The following is a 24,155-nucleotide window of genomic DNA, read 5'->3' as shown; positions in this document are numbered from 1 at the left end:
GAAATTAATGTTTCTCCGGTTGGGATTATATATCTTCCCCATATCTGTGCTTAAGTGGACTGAGAGTGCAAGTGGGAGGTTATGGTGGGGATCAGACACAAACCCCTATTAAAAATGATTTTTTTTTTTTTTTTTTTAGTAATTCTGCTGAATTCAGTTCTCAGAGCACCCGAGTTTCTAGGATGGGACCATTCAACATAAATATCACACTACTATTGTCTTATCTCAGGAGAACTTGTACTGGGAGCAGTGCCTGTAGGCAAAGGGGTGGTAGGACATGCTGGCTGCCATCTCCCACAGCTCCCATTGGATGGGAACCAGGGAATTGCGGCCCCTGGTAGCTGTGGGGCGGGGAGGGCTTCCTGCAGACTGTCAATGTCAGCAAAATGTCTTGCAGCCTGCAATCAGATTACCTTGATGGGCCACAGGTTTCCCTCCATTGATCTAACCCCTACTGACTAAACAAACTTGTTTTGTAATGATGTCCTGCGTTTATGTGGCCTGTGATGACCTGAAAGTTACATATAATCGGTTACTTTTAATAATGGTAAAGATTAAGGTCGTATGAAACCAATAGTTCTCTCTCTGACTCATGAAGTTTCAGGCTGCAAGCTGAAGTTCACATACCAGAAAGGTCAAGGTTGAGGCCCTATTCCAACAAGGCTGTAAATTTCAAGAGACAAACTTACTAAAATTTAACGAGTTAAAATAAAAATGCATCCACATATAAATACCTGTTGGCCAGGAAGACGTTATACACAAGACATAATCAGTTCAATGTACTTCTTCTCCTTCAATCTTCTCAGTGGTCAGACGCATGAATAAAAAAAACAGGAAGTCCAAGCTGCAATACTGTCACCAAAAAGCCACATCAGCACTGTAACAAAAGCAAATTCCTTCCATAAAACTAGCACAGGTGGCAATACTACACTGATAGGTAGCTTAGCAATACCTAACAGACATCCTGTTTTTCTTTTACTCATATCTGACTTTTAGATAACATTGGGACTTTGGACACTTACCATTTTAATAACAGTAACATAGTTTCTCCACCTTTTTATGGTATAATAATTGTGTCTGTATTTTTCTTAATACCACATATAGGTCAAAATGTACAAATTCCCCCTCATGATCCTATTCTTTCAAATGAACAGTACTCATTTTTACTAGCTAGAATCCATTTCATTGGAGAACAGGGTCTTTGGAGGGCACCTAATGGAAGCCTCAAAAATGAGGAAAGGGACTGTTTACAGTTAAATAGGGAAATATTTTTCATAGTAAGGGGTTGAAAAAATGGGGGCCTATATGGAAAAATAGATTAATTTGGTGTTTTTCAACCAACTTTTCTTACGAGCTATAGGCTATTAGCTAAACCTTCGATGCCTCCTTACGCCTGTCTCTGAGTGAGATTTGAAGGCATCAGTGAGAGAATTACTACGTATTCAATCAGCATTAATGCTTGAGTTGCCTATGCCAATACCCACCAGTAGCTGAAGCAGCATGGTGCATAGAGCAGCCCTTCCCTAAGAGGCTTGTTAGTCCAGATGCAAGTAATAGTAGCCATGAAGCCACCATAACTTTTGCCAGGGGCTGAAACTGAGCCATCTTAGGGACTGGGGGAGTGCAAAGTTGGCATACAGTTAGATACAGTCCTTGGATCCCATGTTTAGCAGAGCTTGATCAGACTTGAGGACCAGAGCCACTGTATTAATTTATGGAAACTCTCAGCACCAGAAAAATAGAGATAAACCAAAAACAGCAAAAATAATCTGTAAATGCTGCTGAGGCACTCAAATACCTCCACCGATTTATAATAGGTTAAAAGAACGAACTATGTATAATATAACATGATCACTATGAAGCACTGTATCTGAAGGCTATAAACATCAAAGACAGGATTTGTTTAAGGCAGTTTATGGAAAGGAGTAACTGGCTGAAAGGAAAATTTAGGATGAACATCAGGAAAAAAAAATCTCCTAAACATGAGAACTATTGCTACTATTATTTGTACTGCAGTAACGCAAACTTGTCAAGTTCTTTGCATCACGACAAAGGGGAGTTTTAAGACAGCATATGAAGGAAGAAAAAGAAGTAGCTAGGCTGGAGGATTATAGGGCACTCTATAAGCGGCTGCATGGGAGACACCACGAAGGTCGTTATTTGAAAAGCCAATAACTGGGCAATTCAAGCTGGCATAATAGGTCAGTCAGAGGCAGGAGTCAACATTACTCCTCCCTTTCTGCTCATCTGCAAAAGACAAAACAAGAAAAGACCATGGGCTCTTGCTCACTTTACTGACTGAGGCAAAACTACCATTGCCATGGAGCTCCCTGTTACGCAAAGGGAGGGGTAGCTCAGTGGGTTGAGCATTAGCCTGCTAAACCCAGGGTTGGGAGCTCAATCCTTGAGGGGGTCATTTAGGGATTCGGGGCAAAAATCTGTCTGGGGACTGATCCCGCTTTGAACAGGGGGTTGGACTAGATGAGGTCCTTTCCAATCCTCATATTCTATGAACCCATAAAGCTGACTTGGTCTGCTTTAAATTGTATCAATTTGCAGGGGAGGTTTGGAAGATCTGATGAATGCTATAGAACAGAGATTACAGAAAATCATGCCTCAGGCAACATAACCCTTGACTTTACCTCTGGGTGTCTTTTTCTGTACATGTGAAAGATTCTAGCTTTCTTCTTATCATCATCAACTGTAAATATGATCCAACTGAATTAATAATTTATAGACTCATAGACTCTAGGACTGGAAGGGACCTCGAGAGGTCATCGAGTTCAGTCCCCTGCCCTCATGGCAGGACCAAATACTGTCTAGACCATCCCTAATAGACATTTATCTAACCTACTCTTAAATATCTCCAGAGATGGAGATTCCACAACCTCCCTAGGCAATTTATTCCAGTGTTTAACTACCCTGACAGTTAGGAACTTTTTCCTGATGTCCAACCTAAATCTCCCTTGCTGCAGTTTAAGCCCATTGCTTCTTGTTCTATCATTGGAGGGTAAGGTGAACAAGTTTTCTCCCTCCTCCTGATGACACCCTTTTAGAGACCTGAAAACTGCTATCATGTCCCCTCTCAGTCTTCTCTTTTCCAAACTAAACAAACCCAAATCCTTCAGCCTTCCTTCATAGGTCATGTTCTCAAGACCTTTAATCATTCTTGTTGCTCTTCTCTGGACCCTCTCCAATTTCTCCACATCTTTCTTGAAATGCGGTGCCCAGAACTGGACACAATACTCCAGCTGAGGCCTAACCAGCGCAGAGTAGAGCGGAAGAATGACTTCTCGTGTCTTGTTTACAACACACCTGTTAATGCATCCCAGAATCACGCTTGCTTTTTTTGCAACAGTATCACACTATGTGACTCATAGTAAGCTTGTGGTCCACTATGACCCCTAGATCTCTTTCTGTCATACTCCTTCCTAGACAGTCTCTTCCCATTCTGTATGTGTGAAACTGATTGTTCCTTCCTAAGTGGAGCACTTTGCATTTGTCTTTATTGAACTTCATCCAGTTTACCTCAGACCATTTCTCCAATTTGTTCAGATCATTTTGAATTTTGACCCTATATCGAAAACCCACCGACCGTTATGCCTACCTTCATGCCTCCAGCTTCCATCCCGGGCACAATACCCGCATGAGGAAATAAGGAAACAGATCAACAGAGCCAGACGTCTGCAAATCCCTGGCCACACTATAGCAGACCTTAAGGTGGCCATCCTGCAGCAAAAAAACTTCAGGACCAGACTTCAAAGAGAAACTGCTGAGCTTCAGTTCATCTGCAAATTTGACACCATCAGCTCAGGATTGAACAAAGACTGTGAATGGCTTGCCAATTACAGAACCAGTTTCTCCTCTCTTGGTTTTCACACCTCAACTGCTAGAACAGGGCCTCATCCTCCCTGATTGAACTGACCTCGTTATCTCTAGCTTGCTTGCTAGCACACATATATATACCTGCCCCTGGATATTTCCATTACATGCATCTGAGGAAGTGGGTATTCACCCACGAAAGCTCATGCTCCAAAATGTCTGTTAGTCTATAAGGTGCCACAGGATTCTTTGCTGCTTTCACAGATCCAGACTAACACGGCTACCCTCTGATACTTTAATTATTTGCTCCATTATCTTCCCTGGCACAGAAGTTAAACTAACTGGTCTGTAGTTTCCTTGGTTCTTTTTCTTTCCCTTTTTATAGATGGGCACTACATTTGCCCTTTTCCAGTCTTCTGGAATCTCCCCCATCTCCCATGATTTCCCAAAGATAATAGCTAGAGGCTCAGATACCTCCTCTATTAACTCCTTGAGTATTCTAGGATGCATTTCATCAGACCCTGGTGACTTGCAGGCATCTAACTTTTCTAAGTGATTTTTAACTTGCTCTTTTTTTATTTTATCTTCTAAACCTACCCTCTTCCTGTAAGCATTCACTATATTGGACATTCCTTCAGACCTCTCAGTGAAGACTGAAACAAAGAAGTCATTAAGTATCTCTGCCATTTCCAAGTCTCCCGTTACTGTTTCCCCCTCCTCACTGAGCAGTGGGCCTACCCTGTCCTTGGTCTTCCTCTTGCTTCTAATGTATTGACAAAAAGTCTTCTTGTTTCCCTTTATTCCCATAGCTAGTTTGAGCTCATTTTGTGCCTTTGCCTTTCTAATCTTGCCTCTGCATTCCTGTGTTATTTGCCTATATTCATCCTTCGTGATCTGACCTAGTTTCCATTTTTTATATGATGCCTTTTTATTTTGTAGGTCACGCAAGATCTCAAGGGTAAGCCAAGGTGGTCTTTTGCCACATTTTCTATCTTTCCTAACCATCGGAATAACTTGCTTTTGGGCCCTTAATAGCGTCCCTTTGAAAAACTGCCAACTCTCCTCAGTTGTTTTTCCCCTCAGTCTTGATTCCCATGGGACCTTACCTATCAGCTCTCTGAGCTTACCAAAATCCGCCTTCCTGAAATCCATTGTCTCCATTTTGCTGTATTCCCTTCTACCCTTCCTTAGAATTGCAAACTCTATGATTTCATGATCACTTTCACCCAAGCTTCCTTCTACTTTCAAATTCTCAACAAGTTCCTCCCTATTTGTTAAAATCAAGTCTAGAACAGCTTCCCCCCAGTAGCTTTTTCAACCTTCTGAAATAAAAAGTTGTCTGCAATGCAGTCCAGGAACTTATTGGATAGTCTGTGCCCCGCGGTGTTATTTTCCCAACATATATCTGGATAGTTGAAGTCCCCCATCACCACCAAATCTTGGGCTTTGGATGATTTTGTTAGTTGTTTGAAAAAAGCCTCATCCACCTCTTCCACCTGATTAGGTGGCCTGTAGTAGACTCCCAGCATGACATCACCCGTGTTTTTTACTCCTTTTAGCCTAACCCAGAGACTCTCAACACTTCCATCTCCTATGTCCATTTCCACCTCAGTCCAAGCGTGTACATTTTTAATATATAAGGCAACACCTCCTCCCTTTTTCCCCTGTCTATCCTTCCTGAGCACACTATACCCATCCACACCAACATTCCAGTCATGTGTATTATCCCACCAAGTTTCAGTAATGCCAACAATGTCATAGTTGTATTTATTTATTAGCACTTCCAGCTCTTCTTGCTTATTACCCATACTTCTTGCATTTGTATATAGGCATCTAAGATACTGCTTTGATCTTGCCTCCCAGCTTTGCCCTGACCCTCCTTTCTCTCTGCCATTATAGCCCATGCTCCCTCCTGTTTCCGACCCATCTCCCAGGTCTGGTTCCCCACTTACCTGTGGGGTTTGCTCACCTGTCCCCGTCGAACCTAGTTTAAAGCCCTCCTTACTAGGTTAGCCAGTCTGTGCGCAAATAAGGCCTTTCCCCTCCTCGAAAGGTGAACGCCATCTCTGCCTAGCAGTCCTTCCTCGAATAGCATCCCATGGTCGAGGAAGCCAAAGGCCTCCTGGTGACACCATCTTCACAGCCAGGCATTCACCTCCACGATGCATCTGTCTCTGCCCGGGCCCCTACCTTCGACAGGAAGAATCGAAGAGAATACCACCTGCGCTCCAAACTCCTTAACCCGTACTCCCAGAGCCCTGTAGTCACTCTTGACCTGCTCAGTGTCACACCTCACAGTATCATTTGTGCCCACATGGATGAGTAGCATGGGGTAGTAGTCAGAAGGCTGGATAATCCTTGACAATGCCTTGTAACATCTCAGATATGGGCCCCTGGCAGGCAGCATACCTCCCGGGATGAACAGTCAGGGCCACAGATGGGTGTCTCCGTCCCCCTCAGCAGAGAGTCTCCGACCATCACTACCCTACGTTTCTTATTATCAGTGGTGGTAGCAGACCTCCCAGCCTTAGGGGTATGAAGCTTCCCCTCCTTAACTGTTGGGGGTGATTCCTTCTCTCCTGTATCAAGAAGAGCATAACGGTTATCTATTATACAGCAGGAGGGTTCGCAGCAGGAGTGGAGCACTGCCTGCTGCCAGAAGTAACCAGCTGCCAGTGACCACCCTGAGCCATCTCCTCCTCCACTGGTGTGGCAGATACACCCTGAGATATCTCCTCCTCCACTGGTGTGTCAGTAGTCCTGTGAACTGGGACAGCTACGACAGTTGTCTCCACATGGATACTGTCCAGGAATTGCTCATGGATACGGATGTTCCTCAGCCTAGCCACCTCCTCCTGTAGCTCTCCCACCTGCTGCCTGAGAGATTCCACCAGTAGGCACCTTTCACATTGGATGCCACCCCCAGCCTGGATATCAGTAAGTGGAAATTGCAAGTTACAGTCTTTGCAAACCCACACCAGAATCTGGGTAAAAGCATTCATGCTTTGGTGCTCTGTCTGGCTACAGGAGCAGGTGGAGGATACAGAAGCAGTGCTGCCACAGCTGTTGCGGGTCCTCCTAACGATTGTAAGCCTCCCTCTGTCAAACTCTCTCAAATTCCCGTCTGCAGCTCCCTGTCCGCTCTGCTCTGCTTTAAACACAAAGGTTTTGGATGTGGCTTGGTTTATAGGTTCAGGGGACCAATGGGTCACAGATGAGACCGACATTGAAGACTCACCTTGAAGCCTGCAGAGAGCTTGTTTAGGTTGAATTTGTATCATTTCCCCCAGAGTAAATGGAGGAGAATGGTCTCTGAAATCTTTTGAGAACTGAAAACAGTTTCACTTTCACTTAACTAGCTTAGTCCCTATCCCAGTGAGGTTGGGGTGGGGAGGGGAAACAACTTTGCTAAGGTCAAATAACAATTGTAAATATGTATCATACAATTCAAACAGGTGAACTATCTTTAAAAACAATTAAGGGGGTGTAGCCCAAGGTCCAATGTGCCTCAGTTGCCGCAGCAGCGAAAACTACAGTTTGTGCACTACAAACTAGGGTTGCCATTTTGGTTAGATATATTCCTGGAAGTTTCATCACATGACAATCTTTAATTAGAGATTAATCTTTGATTCCTGGAGACTTTAGGACAATCCTTAAGGGCTGGTAACCCTAATACAAACTGCTGTATGTTGAGAGAACAGCCTGGTTCCTGTCACGAAGCACCCTCTACCCCCCCAGCAGAAAATTTCAGCACTGACTGAAGCTGGGAGCCCAAGGTAAGCAAGCAGAGAGGAGGCTGCAGCACTGTAACCCTATTCTGTGTTTTCTTACAGAATAAAACTTTGTTCCTGGTGCTTTGTCTGAGTGGGTATGGTCTGAGAGGTGATGTACGCTACGTCGTGTGCCAGTGGGTATCGAGGCTTCTCAGGCTCAGTTCCCCAGAGCTGTGTACAAAGCAACAAGTTGGGTGAGGTAATGTGTTTTATGGACCAACTTCTACTGGTGAGAGAAGTTTTCAAGCTACACAATGAAAAATAATCTCTGTCACCAACAGAAGATGATCCAATAAAAGATACTACCTCCCCCCCAATATCCTATGACTGACATGGGCAGCTACAACAATACGGCATAACACACCACGAAGCAGACTACCTTGAACAACCTCATACCGGGACAGTGAACAGGAATGGGTGGGGGGAGAAGGGTTACAATCGCTAATGGCAAATACCACCAAATGCAAAACCACAATACGGAATAAAGCCATACAACTACATATATCATCTTCTTATGCGTATACACTACAAATATCTCCTGTTCTTACCCAAAGCTGATCATCGGTAACTAGTCAGAGTCCTCTTGGCATGAAAAGTGTTCTTACTGAGTGACTCTATATTTCGTAGTTTATGTGGTTTTGATTTGGGTGTTATTTTCCTTTATGAACTTTAACTATTGCATAATGTGTTTGGGATTTTTTGTGAGGGAGGGTTTGTGTAATTTTGTAACATTGGCTTTGTGAACTATATTGTTGCCTCTTGGCTGAGTGGAGATCAACATGAGAGGCTTGCTATAGGTTAGTTGTTGTTGTTGTTGGAGAAATCAGTGACATGGAGTTATTTCCACTATGTATGAACACTAAGTACAGTCACGGTCCATTTTGGTCTCCAACTGTCTTAAACAAACACACACTGTTCCAGAGCCCCAGACACCTTGCCACTATGATCCAGTCTTCCCCAACCATCGTCCAAAACAGCATGGACAGTTCTCCTTCCTGGTGCCCTATAAGCCCCTGATGCAATAGGGAAAAGTAAAGACGTTTCATTTCTTAGCAGATTCATCACTAAGGGAATGTCTACACTAGGACATTAGGTCGAATTTATAGACGTTTATCTTTAGAAAGCAAATTTATACAGTTGATCTTTAATGTCTGGCCTTCTAGAAGACAGAGCATTACAAATAGCCCGGTCCAGGGTCTATGGTCTCCACACAGAACTGTGTTTGGCCATGGTGCAGGCTTCATGTACCCTCTCCCCAATTTCCATGGCAGGGCCTAATCTGTCTCATAGCATTTAACACAGTAACAATGACCTTGGAGATAAATATCGTGCAACTTATTAAAACTTCCTTAGCCTCTCCTTCTGTCTGTAACTGTCCCTTTCCACAGGCCAAGAGATTTCTCCTTTTCACCTGTTATGGCCTTTCAATTCAGCTTTTTCCTTATGTTAGCCCAATCGATTGTTTGTGTCACACATAGCACCAGGTCCTAGAACAACAAATAAAGGAACAACTCCCCAAGCAGCTTGCAAAACCAAACCCTGGTACCTCTTGCCAAGAGAGCACACTGCATTTCTGGAGCTTTTTTCCCAACCCCAGATATCTATTTGCCTCTAGGTTAAATTTTTTCAACTATTATTCTTCTTTTTAACTCTCAGATATGACAGTGATTTTCTAGCCAGTAGGGGGCTACTGCATTTAATTATTGCACTTTTGTAGCATGTAGTCCAGGGGGATGCAAATATAAGTCAGGACACAGAAGGGATGTGATTGTTACATATTTAGCTATGATAAAAGCAGAAAAAATAAGCAAAGTCTGAGTTATAGAATAGGATTCTTCATCCAGGCTTCATCACTAGCACAGATAAACTGCCCAGTATGCTCAAAGGGAGTGATCTTTTTCTCAGTTAAGTCAATGGCAAATCTAATTGATTTCAGTAAGAATAGAATTGGCTCCACAGGGCCAAATTCTTAGATATATGCCCACTCAGGATCTGAGCTGGACATTGGGCAGATACGTGAGGTCAAGTGAAGGAATCCTCCCATCCAGACGTTGGTATGACTGCTGAGCTACTCCCTGGAGGCTACTTCTGAAATATCTCTCCCTGTCCCTAGTACTTCTCTCTTGTTGCTGGGGAGTGAGGACTGCAGGTAGGATGACCAGATGTCCCAATTTTATAGGGACAGTCCCGATTTTTGGGTCTTTTTCTCCCATAGGCACTTATTACCCCCCACATCCTGTCATGATTTTTGACACTTGCTATCTGGTCAGCCTAACTGCAGGATCCTGGCAACACTGTTTTTCCCAGAGGCGACACATGGCCAGAAAGGGTTAAACATCCTGGAAAATAAATAACCCTCAAAAGACATGTGGGGAGGTAATGTTTGTGTTTTTGTGTGTTTACATATGTATGAGTAGAGTGGACAATGTAATCAACAGTCCCTGACTATGCTGCATTCTGATAGTTCTGAGATCAAAAGAATATAGGGTGACCAGATGAGAGGAAGAAAATATTGGGACACTTGAGGGTGGGGGGGGGGCGGCGCGGTCACTGGCAAAGCAAAAAAAATAAAATAAAAAGGAGTGCCATGAAATATCAGGCCAAATTGCATCCCAACTAAACATCAGTCGGGACATGGAACAAAACCCTAAATATCGGGACAGTCCCGATTTTATCAGGACGTCTGGTCACCCTAAAAGAACATCCTAGCATTTAAATGAATTGTAAACACGGGAGATCTTGGTATTCATCTCTCTTTGAAATATACTGTGAATGGTGGAGGAACAAGCAAATTGTCTTATGTTAATTTGTATAGCTAAGTACTGGTGATAGACCTCCTTCAAAGTCATCCTATTAACCTTTTGTTCCCTGAAGAATTCCAACTTGTCAAAAGACATGAAATTGTAGAAAAGATCCTTGGGTCCTGATTCTGTCATCTCAGATCTGCTCTTCACCTCTCCCCCTGGACCCTGCAGAGTTCTTTTTTGCTTCTTTAAACAGAATACTGCCTCTCAGGGCTTTGTCACTTGGGACTCTTCTTCCCTGCAGGTTTCCCCAACTGCTTCCCTCACCCTGAGAACTCCAGCAGCTTCTTTAAGGCACCGTCCTGCTTCCAACAGGCCCTACTTCAGAGCCCTCACAGCAGCCTATCCTGCTCCCCATAGGTCTACTGTCATAAAGAACAAAATTGTCAGACACATAGATGAACATAATTTGTTGGGAAATAGTCAACATGGTTTTTGTAAAGGGAAATCATGCCTTACCAATCAACTAGAATTCTTTGAGTGAGTCACCAAGCATGCAGACAAAGAAGATCCAGTGGATATAGTGTATTTAGATTTTCAGAAAGCCTTTGACAAGGTCCCTCACCAAAGGCTCTTTAGCAAAATAAGCAGTCATGGAATAAGAGGGAAGGTTCTCTCACGGATTGGTAACTGGCTAAAAGATAGGAAACAAAGGGTAGGAATAAATGGTCAGTTTTCAGAATGGAGAGAGGTAAATAGTGGTGTCTCCTAGGGACCTGTACTGGGCCCAGTCCTATTTAACATATTCATAAACAAGCTGGATAAAGGGGTCAGGGCCGGCTCTAGCCATTTCACCACCCCAAGCATGGCGACACGCCGCAGGGGCGCTCTGCCGCTCGCCAGTCCCGCAGCTCCAGTGGACCTCCCGCAGGTGTCCCTGTGGATGCTCCACCACAGCTGCGAGACCAACAGACCCTCTGCAAGGACGCCTGCGGGAGGTCCACTGGAGCTGTCTGCCGCCCTCCCGGCAACCAGCAGAGCGCCCCCTGCGGCATGCCGCCCCAAGCACGTGCTTGGCCCGCTGGGGCCTGGAGCCGGCCCTGAAAGGGGTGAATAGTGAGATGGCAAAATGTGTAGATGATACAAAACTACTCAAGATAGTTAAGTCCCAGAAGACTGCTAAAAGCTACAAAAGGATCTCACAAAACCAAGTGACTAGGCAACAAAATGGCAGATGAAATTTAATGCTGATAAATGCAAAGTAATGCACATTGGAAAATATAATCTTAACTATACATATACAACGATGGGGTCTAAAGTAGCTGTTACGACTCAAGAAAGATCTTGGAGTCATTGTGGCTAGTTCTCTGAAATCATCCACTCAATCGGGGAGGGATAGCTGAGTGGTTTGAGCATTGGCCTGCCAAACCTTGAGGTGGCCATTTAGGGATCCGGGGCAAAAATCTGTCTGGGGATTGGTCCTGCTTTGAGCAGGGGGTTGGACTAGATGACCTCCAGAGGTCCCTTCCAATCCTGATATTCTATGATTCTATGTGTAGTTGCCAGTCAAAAATGCAAACAGAATGTTGGGAATCATCAAGAAAGGGATAGATAGTAAGACAGAAAATATCATATTGTCTCTATATAAATCCATGGTATGCCCACACCTTGAATACTGCATGCAGATGTGGTCGCCCCATCTCAAAAAAGATATATTGGAATTGGAAAAGGTTCAGAAAAGGGCAACAAAAATGATTAGGGGTATAGAACAGCTTCCATATGAGGTGAGATTAATAAGACTAGGACTTCTCAGCCTGGAAAAGAGGTGACTTAGGGGGGATATGATAGAGGTTTATAAAATAATGAGTAGTATAGAGAAAGTAAATAAGAAGGGTTATTCACTCCTTCTCATAGTACAAGAACAAGGGGCCACCAAATGCAATTAATAGGTAGCAGGTTTAAAACAAACACAAGAAAGTATTTTTTCCACACAACGCACTGTTAACCTCTGGAACTCCTTGCCAGAGGGTGTTGTGAAGGCCAATACTATAACAGGGTTCAAAAGGGAGCTAGATAGATTAATGGAAGATAGGTCCATCAATGGCTATTAGCCAGGATGGGCAGGAATGGTGTCTCTAACCTCTATTTGCTAGAAGCTGGGATTGGGCGACAGGGCATGGATCACTGTCTGTTCATTCCCTTTGGGGCACTTGCCATTGGCCACTGTCAGAGGACAGGATTCTGGGCTTGATGGACCTTTGGTCTGACCCAGTATGGCCATTCTTATGTTCTTTAGGCTGCCTTCACCAGGCCCTTTTAGCTTCCTGGGTCATCTCCTCCAACTTCTTCTGTTCCCTTATTCAGTCTCTCTGACACTTCTACAGCAGAGATCACCAGCTATAATGCAGTCCCTAGATCCGGTGGTGGTGAACTGCTAAATCACAGGCAAGGTTGAGCCCGATTGCCCTGAAAGGGCTAGGCAGCTTGCGATAGAACCCAACCCCACAGAAGAGCAGGTGTCTCTGGCCCGAGTCCACAAAGATGTAGGTGTGGCCATGCTGAGCATGGCAACGGCTAACTTTTAGGCACCTAGAAATTCATTGGAAGAACGAAAGCTTCCACAAAGCCTGAGTTAGGTGACCCGGCTCCCTATACAATGAATGGGGAGAGAGAGATGCCTAAGAATAGGATCCCTAAGAGGCAGCAGGCTGGACAGATCCCTACCTAAGCTAGCCAATGGGAGATGCTGATGATAGGGGTGTGTATTGAGCCACGCTCTTCTTACGGAGTTAGGTGCCTGCATTGGGCAGCAGGGAGGCACCTCTCTCTATTTGCAATCCACAGCCAGGAAACCCTTTCCTGGAGTCAAGCAGCCTAGGCACCTGAACTGTTTCTTGCAAGACAGAGTTAGGCACTTGCTAAGAGATGGATCCAAAGCCCACTAAAGTCAATGGAAAAACTCCCAATGACTTCAGTGGGCTTTGATCAGGCCCTCAATCAGACTTTTTTTGTATTTTCTGAATGGCTTTTCCACCCTTTTCCCTAAAACTACCCGAGTGATTTGGGTTAGAAAATTTTAATCACATTCCATGGTAGCAGTTTTCCTCCAGTGTCTGAAACATTTCCCTTGCAGTACATTTTGTGTCATTTAGTTTTCACTTCTTCTGGGGTTTTATGCAAAGCAAATTCAGCCACATCCTAGTCTTATTACGTATTGAATTGTACCCTTCTTTCATCCCATCACAGGGACTCAGTGAGGGGAGAATCCATGTTTGATTTTCTTTTGCAGGAATGAATCCTAAAGTTCATTTGTGACTGAGAGACTTTTCTACATATTCTGATCAACGCTAAACCAAGCAGCAAGGACTTGAGACCCGATGCAAGTCCATTGAAGTTTATAGAAAGCTTCTCACACAGTAGGCTTTGGATCAGGCCCATGGAAAGGGTATTATTTAGGTTTTGTGAGACAACCAGAGAAAAACGAGCAACTTTATACTAAAAAGAACGAGGAGTACTTGTGGCACCTTAGAGACTAACAAATTTATTTAAACATAAGCTTTCGTCGGCTAAAATCCACTTCATCAGATGCATGCATTGGGAAAATACAGTAGGAAGATATATATGCACACACAGAGGACATGAAAAATGGGTGTTGCCATACTAACTATAATGAGAGTAATCAGTTAAGGTGGGCTATTAGCAGCAGGAGAAAAAAAACGTTTGAAGTGATAATCAGGATGGCCCATTTCAAACAGCTGACAAGAAGGTGCGAGTAACAGTAGGGGAAAAATTAGCATAGGGAAATAGGTTTTACTTTACGTAATGACCCATCCACTCCCAGGCTTTATTCAAGCCTAATTTAATGGTGTCCAGGAAAATTAATCCAATTCTGCAGTTTCTTGTTGGAGTCTGTTTTTGAAGTTTTTTTGTTGGAGTATAATGACTTTGAGGTCTGTAATGGAGTGACCAGGGAGGCTGAAGTGTTCTCCGACTGGTTTTTAAATGTTATAATTCTTGACGTTTGATTTGTGTCCATTTATTCTTTTGCGTAGAGTCTGTCTGGTTTGGGCAATGTACATGGCAGAGGGGCATTGCTAGCATATGATGGCATATATCACATTGGTAGATGTGCAAGTAAACGAGCCTCTGATGGTGTGGCTGATATGATTAGGTCCTATGATGGTGTCCCCTGAATAGAAATGTGGACAGAGTTCACAACGGGCTTTGTTGCAAGGATAGGTTTCTGGGTTAGTGTTTTTGTTGTGTCGCGTGTGGTTGCTGGTGAGTATTTGCTTCAGGTTGGGGGGCTGTCTGCAAGGACTGGCCTGTCTCCCAAGATCTGAGAGAGAGAGAAATTGTCCAGGATAGGTTGCAGATCCTTGATGATGTACTGAAGAGGTTTTAGTTGGGGGCTGAAGGTGATGGCTACTGGCATTCTGTTACTTTATTTGTTGGGCCTGTCCTGTAGTATGTGACTTCTGGGTACTCTTCTGGCTCTGTCAATCAGTTTCTTCACTTCAGCAGGTGGGTATTGTACTTGTAAGAATGCTTGATAGAAATCTTGTAGGTGTTTGTCTCCGTCTGAGGGGTTGGAGCAAATGTGGTTGTATCTTAGAGCTTCGCTGTAGACAATGGATCGTGTGGTGTGGTCTGGATGAAAGCTGGAGGCATGGAGGTAAGTATAGCGGTCAGTAGATTTCCGGTATATGGTGGTGTTTATGTGACCATCACTTATTAGCACTGTAGTGTCCAGGAAGTGGATCTCTTGTGTGGATTGGTCCAGGCTGAGGTTGATGGTGGGATGGAAATTGTTGAAATCATGGTGGAATTCCTCAAGGGCTTCTTTTCCATGGATCCAGATGATGAAGATGTCATCAATGTAGCGCAAGCAGAGTAGGGGGCGTTAGGGGATGAGAGCTAAGGAAGCGTTGTTCTAAGTCAGCCATAAAAATGTTGGCATATTGTGGGGCCATGGAGGTACCCATTGCAGTGCCGCTGACTTGAAGGTATACATTGTCCCAAAGTGTGAAATAGTTGTGGGTGGGGACAAAGTCACAAAGTTCAGTCGCTAGGTTTGCCGTGACATTATCGGGGATACTGTTCTTGACGGCTTGTAGTTCATCTTTGTGTGGAATGTTGGTGTAGAGGGCTTCTACATCCATAGTGGCCAGGATGGTGTTTTCTGGAAGATCACCAATGGATTGCAGTTTCCTCAGGAAGTCAGTGGTGTTTCAAAGATAGCTGGTAGTGCTGGTGGTGTAGGGCTTGAGGGGAGAGTGTACATAGCCAGACAATTCTGCTGTCAGAGTGCCAATGCCTGAAAGGATTGGGCCCCCAGGATTTCTAGGTTTATGGATCTTGGGTAGCAGATAGAATACCCCTGGTCAGGGTTCTAGGGGTGTGTCTGTGCAGATTTGTTCTTGTGCTTTTTCAGGGAGTTTCTTGAGCAGATGGTGTAGTTTCTTTTGGTAACCCTCAGTGGGATGAGAGGGTAAAGGCCTGTAGAATATGGCATCAGAGAGCTGCCTAGCAGCCTCTCGTTCCTACTGCAACCTATTCAAGATGACTACAGCACCTCCTTTGTCAGGCTTTATGATTATGTTGGAGTTGTTCCTGAGGCTGTGGATGGCATTGTGTTCTGCACGGCTGAAGTTACGGGGCAAGTGATGCTGCTTTTCCACAATTTCCACACATTCACGTCAGCGGAAGCACTCTATGTTGAAGTCCAATCTGTTGTTTTGATCTTCAGGAGGAGTCCACATAGAATCCTTCTTTTTGTAGTGTTGGTAGGAAGGTTTCTGTGGGTTAGTGTGCAGTTCAGAGGTTTGTTGCAAATATTCCTGGAGTCAGAGACATTGAAAGTACGATTCTAGGTCACTGCAGAATGGTATCATGTTCATGGGGGTGGAGGGGCAGAAGGAGAGGCCCCAAGATAGGACTAACATGGCTACCACTTTGCAACTTTATACTGAGATTGTTCAACCCAACAAGTACCTCATTGGCAGCTTGATGGAGTGTGATTAAAGCTCCCAAGGAGGTCAAGAAAAGCAGGCGTGAATAATGTATGAAGTGTTCCACAGGTATTAGTGTCTGTAACAGTAACCCTGTGGACAATGCAGGGCCTGGCAGGTCTTCGTAGCAACATTAACTCTGCCAAGCACTGTACCTTTCCAGCTGCAGCACACTTTGTCAGTTTCACACATTCTATCCTTTCCTCTTATTTATCAATTGGGTCCTGTGCTGTAAATTAGAGATGAGCCTGTGCCAGAATACCAGAGCTCTGGAGACGTTAAAATCTGAATCCAGATCCAAACAGTTGTTCAGGCCTGTTTCTGTAACAGGCTGCTGACATCTGTAAACTCTCTAAACCAGCTAGAAAATAAGAGCAAGAACAAATTCAAGGGCCTGATTTTCCTCTCACTTAACCCAGTGTAAATCAGAATGAGCTCCATTGCACTTAGCTGAATGTACAGCAATGTAAATGAGAGAAGAATCATACCCCAAAACAGAGGATTGAAGTAACTTTGGCACAATCTCATACTGAAGATGACTGTATTGCCCCTTTGTTGGGAACTCTGGAGTAATTTGGTTCGGCAACACCACCATGTTGCTCCCCAAACCTGCAAAGATCACACAGAAGCTAGCATCATGCAGGGAAAGGGCCAAAACACAGCCAGTACTCCAGTAGGCTAAATTCTGCTCTGCTACATCAATGCAAGACCAGATAACTCCACTGACTTCAATGAAGTTACTTCAGATTTACACTGTATTAGGGTGACCAGACAGCAAATGTGAAAAACCAGGACAGGAAGTGGGGGGTAATAGGAGCCTATATAAGAACAAGACCCCAAAATTGAGACTGTCCCTATAAAATTGGGAAGTCTGGTCACTCTACACTGTGTAGACAAGAGAAGATTTGTCCTAACACTTCTGAATCCAAGTCAAACAAAAAACCTGCTATGCTGCGTTTGGGGACTAAGGACCACACCTTCGTTCTATTTGACCTATGTGAACAAGAACTAAATCATGTTTTGTGCCCTTATTTTATTCCTCAACATCAGGGTGTTCTCCTCAAAGGAGGAGGCCCTCAGCTCTGTGGGCTCACTGGTACCACAAGGGTGAAGATCCATGCTGTGTAGTTTGTTTTCATTGTACATAGGCTGACGGACCTTCATGTGATTCAGACAAAAAACTGAGCTTGCTTCTAACCCCGCAGGATGGCTGTAATGCAGCCCAGGTGAGCTTGTGCTGCAAGAGAAGAGGAGATGGAGGATGGAGCCAGTCCTGCTTTGCAATCTTCTAATAGGTTGCTAGCATGAAGCATCGGAACAAGTATGGGCACGACTTCACCCCGAGCTTCACCGCTAAGAAAGAATTTATCATGAGATGGGAAAAAACAACAACTTATCTGACATGTGGTTTAAAGGAGGAGGGAAAATAGTCCTCCCATCATCCAATACCATCAGGGAGGTAGCAATTAACAGAAACGCCTGCCTATCCCTGCAGCCATACAGCACTATGGAGGATAATGGCATCCAGAGGCTTGTTGGCCTACTGAGCCACACAGTTTCATTCAGGAAGGAAATTCTCTACCATGGCTAAGTTTCACATGTCTGGAAGCTCAGCGATCAAGTATAACACATTCTCCGACAAGCAAAGAGGAAAATCTCACATTTTACTATCTTTGATGTGGACAAGGTAACATACTCTTGCATGTCTTTTCCTCACCAAGGGCCAGATTCTGCCACCTTATGTTGAGAACTGATTTAAATGGAAATATTTGTGGAGTAAGACCATGCTGAATGAGAAAAAGGGTAGCAGAATTTGTCTGAGTTAGCTGTGAGCATGAGCTACTGCAGAGAAGGATGTTGCTTAGTTCAGACAGAGCTCGTGGGCCTGTCATTAACACTTTTTCCAGTGGTAATGGAAGTTTTTTCATTGCAAGGGTAATATCGTGATGTGTGTGATGTGAAATATGACATGTGATATTTGTGATATCGTATTATTCATAAAGCCTTTAATCTATTTTTGGCACCTCAAGTGGGTGGAGCCTGGCCTCGGGGAGGACCGTGGGTGGATCATGCTCCCTCCCATGGTTTGAGTCATGCTCCCTCTCATCTAACCATAAAGAAAGAGAAGGTGGTTGTGGGGTCCCCTGTAAGCTATCTGCGAACTTCTCAGGGTTTGCAACCCACAGGTTGAAAACTCATGCAAGTTTAGTCTTTTCTTGGAGTGAGAAAGGCCTGCACAATAATAGAAAGGAGAGATAAAGGGTCATGTAGATGAAAATAAGTATTCCTGGTCATTGCTGCAATATGTCCCTGGGGATCTACCACCACCTCCAAACGGTGAACTGAGGTGATCAATGGAGGATGAACACTCACAGTCAACAGGGACAGCGTTACCTCTGCCTCGTCCTTCAGCTGCTTCTCCCATTTTCCCTACTATGACCTCACACTCATCTGGATTAAGTCTTGGCCACCCTGCCCCTTTCCATGCCCAAATCTCAACCAGACCTTTGCTATGGAGCTTAAGTGCACTGTCCTAGTCAGATTAAGCAGACACACAAAGCGGAGTATCATCAGCATACTCCATATAGACTGAACCCCATACTTCATCATTAACCAGCCTAATGGCTCCATTTAACATATTAAATAAGATAAGTAACAGAACGACTGCCTGCAGAATCTCATACCTGAGGGCCCTTGGGGAAGCAGAGCAATTGCCAACAACTACTCCACATGGCTTCTCCAAGAAAAAAAGAACAGAGCTACATTAACACAGATCCATTTAATCCTTCCAGGGGCCACATGAGAGCCAACACCTCATGATCAAGAGATCAAGCGTCATGATCATGACACCTGGTCTTCATCCACCACCCTCTGCCAACACAACCAAGTCAGTCTGTGTGTCAAATCCAAGATGCACCTTTTGAGCAAGGAGCTAGCAAAGGCTTGTCTGAGGGTTGCTAGCAGCATACTCTTTTTGAAGAATTCATTGTCAATAATTGACAATACCTGTCTACTTGATTTGAACAGCCAGGAGAGTCACAGATCCAGCTTACCAGTAACTGCTCAAACCTCTATCAGTACATCATGAATTTCAACCAGAGACTGTGTGCATTTGTCCTCTCCTGATACAGATCTGCTTCCATGGATGTCGTGAGTCCAGTCTGAACACGAATGGTCTAATCTGTAATAAAAAACACCCCAACAACAGAAAATTTATTGCAAAAAGTCACAAGGATTAAATGCCTGAAAATAACATGGAGACTATCTATAAACACCATAATAGAGGTTCAAACTAAATGTATATCCCAAATTAAAAAAGAAAAAGTCAGAGGACCAAACAAATGCCAACATGGCTAAACAGTAGAGTAAGATAGGCGGTTGGAGACAAAAATGTATCCTTTACAAATTGGAAGTCAAATCCTGGTGAGGAAAATAGAAAGGAACAAACTCTGGTAACTCAAGTGTAAAAATGTACAAGCACCAAGAGAGACTGAGGCACATACCAAAAACGCAGAGGAGGAAGAGGTGCTCTAAGAGGAAGAAGAAAGTGTGGGAGTGGCTGTTCTGGGGTGGAATCCAGAGCCCCCAGGCAAAACAAACCCTGAAGTGCTACAAAAATACATAGCATTGCTGAGGCCAGGGTAACAGAATTCATGCAACCTACCAAACTGACTGGAAGGATGCATAAATCTTATAAAGGACAGAGAAACAGAAAAAGCTGGAGCAATGCAGAAGCACAGCAAACTGGGAGCTCCTCTACCGACAAGAAGCAACTATTTGGAATGCTCAGAGGCAGCATTTATACCTATAGGGAGTGGAGGTCAGTGGCTCCAGAGGTGATCCCAGCAATTACAGACTGGTAAGTTTAACGTCGGTACCGGGCAAATTAGTTGAAATAATAGTTAAGAATAAAATTGTCAGACACATAGAAAAACAAACTGTTGAGCAATAGTCAACATGGTTTCTGTAAAGGGAAATCATGTATTACTAATCTATTAGAGTTCTTTGAAGGGGTCAACAAACATGTGGACAAGGAGGATCCAGTGGACATAGTGTACTTAGATTTCCAGAAAGCCTTTGACAAGGTCCCTCACCAAAGGCTCTTATGTAAATTAAGCTCTCATGGGATAAAAGGGAAGGTCCTTTCATGGATTGAGAACTGGTTAAAAGACAGGGAACAAAGGGTAGGAATTAATAGTAAATTCTCAGAATGGAGAGGGGTAACTAGTGGTGTTCCCCAAGGGTCAGTCCTAGGACCAATCCTATTCAATTTATTCATAAATGATCCGGAGAAAGGGGTAAACAATGAGGTGGCAAAGTTTGCAGATGATACTAAACTACTCAAGATAGTTAAGACCAAAGCAGATTGTGAAGAACTTCAAAAAGATCTCACAAATCTAAGTGATTGGGCAACAAAATGGCAAATGAAATTTAATGTGGATAACTGTAAAGTAATGCACATTGGAAAAAATAACCCCAACTATACATGCAATATGATGGCGGCTAATTTAGCTACAGCAAGTCAGGAAAAAGATCTTGGCGTCATTGTGGATAGTTCTCTGAAGATGTCCACGCAGTGTGCAGAGGCGGTCAAAAAAGCAAACAGAATGTTAGGAATCATTAAAAAGGGGATAGAGAATAAGACTGAGACTATATTATTGCCCTTATATAAATCCATGGTACGCCCACATCTCGAATACTGTGTACAGATGTGGTCTCCTCACCTCAAAAAAGATATTATCGCACTAGAAAAGGTTCAGAAAAGGGCAACTAAAATGATTAGGGGTTTGGAGAGGGTCCCATACGAGTAAAGATTAAAGAGGCTAGGCCTCTTGAGCTTGGAAAAGAGGAGACTAAAGGGGGATATGATAGAAGTATACAAAATTATGAGTGATGTTGAGAAAGTGGATAAGGAAAAGTTATTTATTTATTCTCATAATACAAGAACTAAGGGTCACCAAATGAAATTAATAGGTAGCAGGTTTAAAACAAATAAAAGGAAGTTCTTCTTCACACAGTGCACAGTCAACTTGTGGAACTCCTTACCTGAGGAGGTTGTGAAGGCTGGGACTATAACAGCTTTTAAAAGAGGACTGGATAAATTCATGGTGGTTAAGTCCATAAATGGCTATTAGCCAGGATGGATAAGGAATGGTGTCCCTAGCCTCTGTTCATCAGAGGATGGAGATGGATGGCAGGAGAGAGATCACTTGATCATTGACTGTTAGCTTCACTCCCTCTGGGGCACCTGGCATTGGCCACTGTTGGTAGACAGACACTGGGCTAGACGGACCTTTGGTCTGACCCAGTACGGCCGTTCTTATGCTCACCCCTCTACCATGCTACAGCTATGCTCAGAGGCCAACTTTTTTTTTTTAAACAACCATGGGTGTTCCACTGGTCTCCTCCTAAGGAGTTAAGATCCAAGAGTGAGAATCTAGGCAGATGGTATCTTAGGAGACCATCTGTCTCTCTGAAAGTGTAGAAGGCTACTCAGTTTGCACATGCTGTTCGCTCTGTCATTAGACTAAGTTAGGGAAGGGCAATACAAGTAATTTAGGGGGACGTTTATTTGTATCAAACCAAATATTAGCACAAATACTGAAGACTCATAGAAATTACAGATGGAAGAGACCAATTATGTGAGGTCACCTAGTCCATGAGAACTGTCCGTTATATAACATCTGATTCTTTCCTGCCCTTTTTCTTGATCTCTAGTGCACATGCTGCACCTTTACATAACAAGAACTGGAGATGTTTAACTCTTCAGATCATTTCATTCCCAAGAGAACAAAGAGGAATATTTACATTTTTTTCTTATTTCTACTCCACTGGCAAATATGGGATGGATTCCAGTGTTAATGAGGCCATGTGGTCTGGCATAGAGTCTGCTGGCAGGAGCAGATGTTGCTGCTGTGCTTATATATTGGATCTCTGCATGCAAAGTTCCTAAGCGAGTTCATTGGCTCTTCCAGTTTGAGTTGTGATACGCGATAAATCATCATCTTCACCATGAAACTGCCAGTTGCCCTTCTGCTGATCAGCCTGACATTGTGCTGCTACTCTGGTGAGTATTACTTACAGGCCAGACAGTAAAACATTTACTGACTGAAGTCAATGGGATGATTTGTATGAGTAGGTGTTTCACAATGGAGCCTTATATAATTGTCCACTCTTTATATGAAACCTCAAATTCTTGAAGCCTCAAGAATCAAACTATTTGAAATCAGCCTTAAGAAGTTTATAAGGTTCCCACAGCAAATGCATTCCAGTTTCTAGGCTGGAAAGACAAACAACTGAGGTCTGTTACACTTATTTTGCACTCACTGAGGACCAGATTCTGCCACTTTAGTCTATGAAATCAATAGGGTACTCAAGGAGTAAGGTACTACTCAACACTAGTGATAGTGGTGGAATCTGGCCCTGAATGTCACATAGTGGAAGCTACACAGCTGTGCAATTTAATTACCTACATCGGAATTCTGACCTGTGCATAACTTCTACCACCTTAGATCAGAATCATGTTGTGTTGCTTCTTAATCAAACATTGGCTTTAGATTGATGCAACTCCACTGACTTTATTGGAGCTACTCCTGATTTACATCAGGTAAACTGGGAGCAGAATCTGGTCAATTGATGTAAGTATATATGGGATTCAAAGTAGCACTGATAAAGATGGGCATTAGTATATCAAATTGGTATTGTAGCCTAACATGTAACACTACCTTACATATTATGAATTTGGGTTAGCAAGGGCTATTAGAGTTTGATTAAATTAGGGATGAGTGAACTTGGGGGGAACTTAAGAGGTTAAGGGATCCTCATGCACTGCTTTATTTTGTTTCTTGAGGTTCACAAAATTAGATTGAATATACAAAACATTTTGCTTTGCAAACTAAAACCAATGTGGTTTCCCCACTCTCCCAGTGAGATTCAGTTTTTAAAAACTGAATGGCAGGGTGATTTGGTAGAAGAAAGCCTATACTATGTACTAGGAGACCAACCCCAGTCCTAGAAAGAGCAGCTTCTCTGAAAAGCTTGGTTGGGATGAGTGGGTGTCCTAAGTATAGATTAACCGATTCTAAGAAATAATGAACAATTTTTATTCCCCATCTCATCTCCATTTTTCAGTCTCTCTCTCTCTCTCTATTTGCATTTCAGTCTTTCTGCTCACTCATTGTCATACTATCTTTTCATCGTTCCCCCTCCCTCAGAAGTGGGGCAGGCTGGGGAAAGGCTGACCATTTACACAATGTCAGTTTTTAATGTTATTTGAATGTGTATATCCCACTTCTGTACATTGAGACATCTACACCCATATCTTGCTTAAATCAGTAAAAACAGTAATATAGTAGACATGCTTACTGTGCTGTACTCAACCAAATTTCTTCAAAAATATCCAAGGTTCTTGGCCTTACTGAGAAAAAATATATACATCCACGGTCTGTTTGATTTTTCAAAATATAATTGTTTTGGAGTTATCGCCAGGCAAGAAACCATCCACAACAGGACAAATTATAATACCCTTACTCTCATTAAATAGTACCTTATTCTACAGGTATTCCCTATTCAATGAAAATGAGGAAAAATTTCAGCCACACGTACACTGTGATAGAGGTATAACCACAAGATCAGACATTTAGAATAAAATAGCCATCACAACCTCTACTATGGCATCGATACCATGAGTTTTAAGACAGTAGAGAAATTGCACTAAATATTTTAGCAATAAATAGTTTAAAATATTTTGATATTATCCTGCTTAACTCTATTTCATGTGTTTGCATTCCAGTTACTGCTGATAC

General features: G+C 43.3%; 1 protein-coding gene across 1 annotated transcript in view; it reads right to left on the bottom strand.

Moving 5' to 3' along the window:
- LOC115651213 (NACHT, LRR and PYD domains-containing protein 12-like) overlaps positions 1–19,506 on the bottom strand; it is an 86,986-nt gene extending 67,480 nt beyond the window's left edge. Inside the window, exons 1-2 of the mRNA XM_030562166.1 lie at positions 19,404–19,506; positions 735–877 (exon numbers count right to left, since the gene is read on the bottom strand). The gene's annotated coding sequence lies outside the window, so the exon portion shown is untranslated. The remainder of the gene's footprint in view (positions 1–734; positions 878–19,403) is intronic.
- Between the last annotated feature and the right edge of the window lie 4,649 nt (positions 19,507–24,155).

Source organism: Gopherus evgoodei, chromosome 4 (genome assembly GCF_007399415.2).
Source record: "Gopherus evgoodei ecotype Sinaloan lineage chromosome 4, rGopEvg1_v1.p, whole genome shotgun sequence".
NCBI classification, from domain to species: domain Eukaryota; kingdom Metazoa; phylum Chordata; order Testudines; family Testudinidae; genus Gopherus; species Gopherus evgoodei.
Note: the sequence above shows the minus strand (reverse complement) of the source record. Positions and strands in the feature narration are given on the sequence as shown.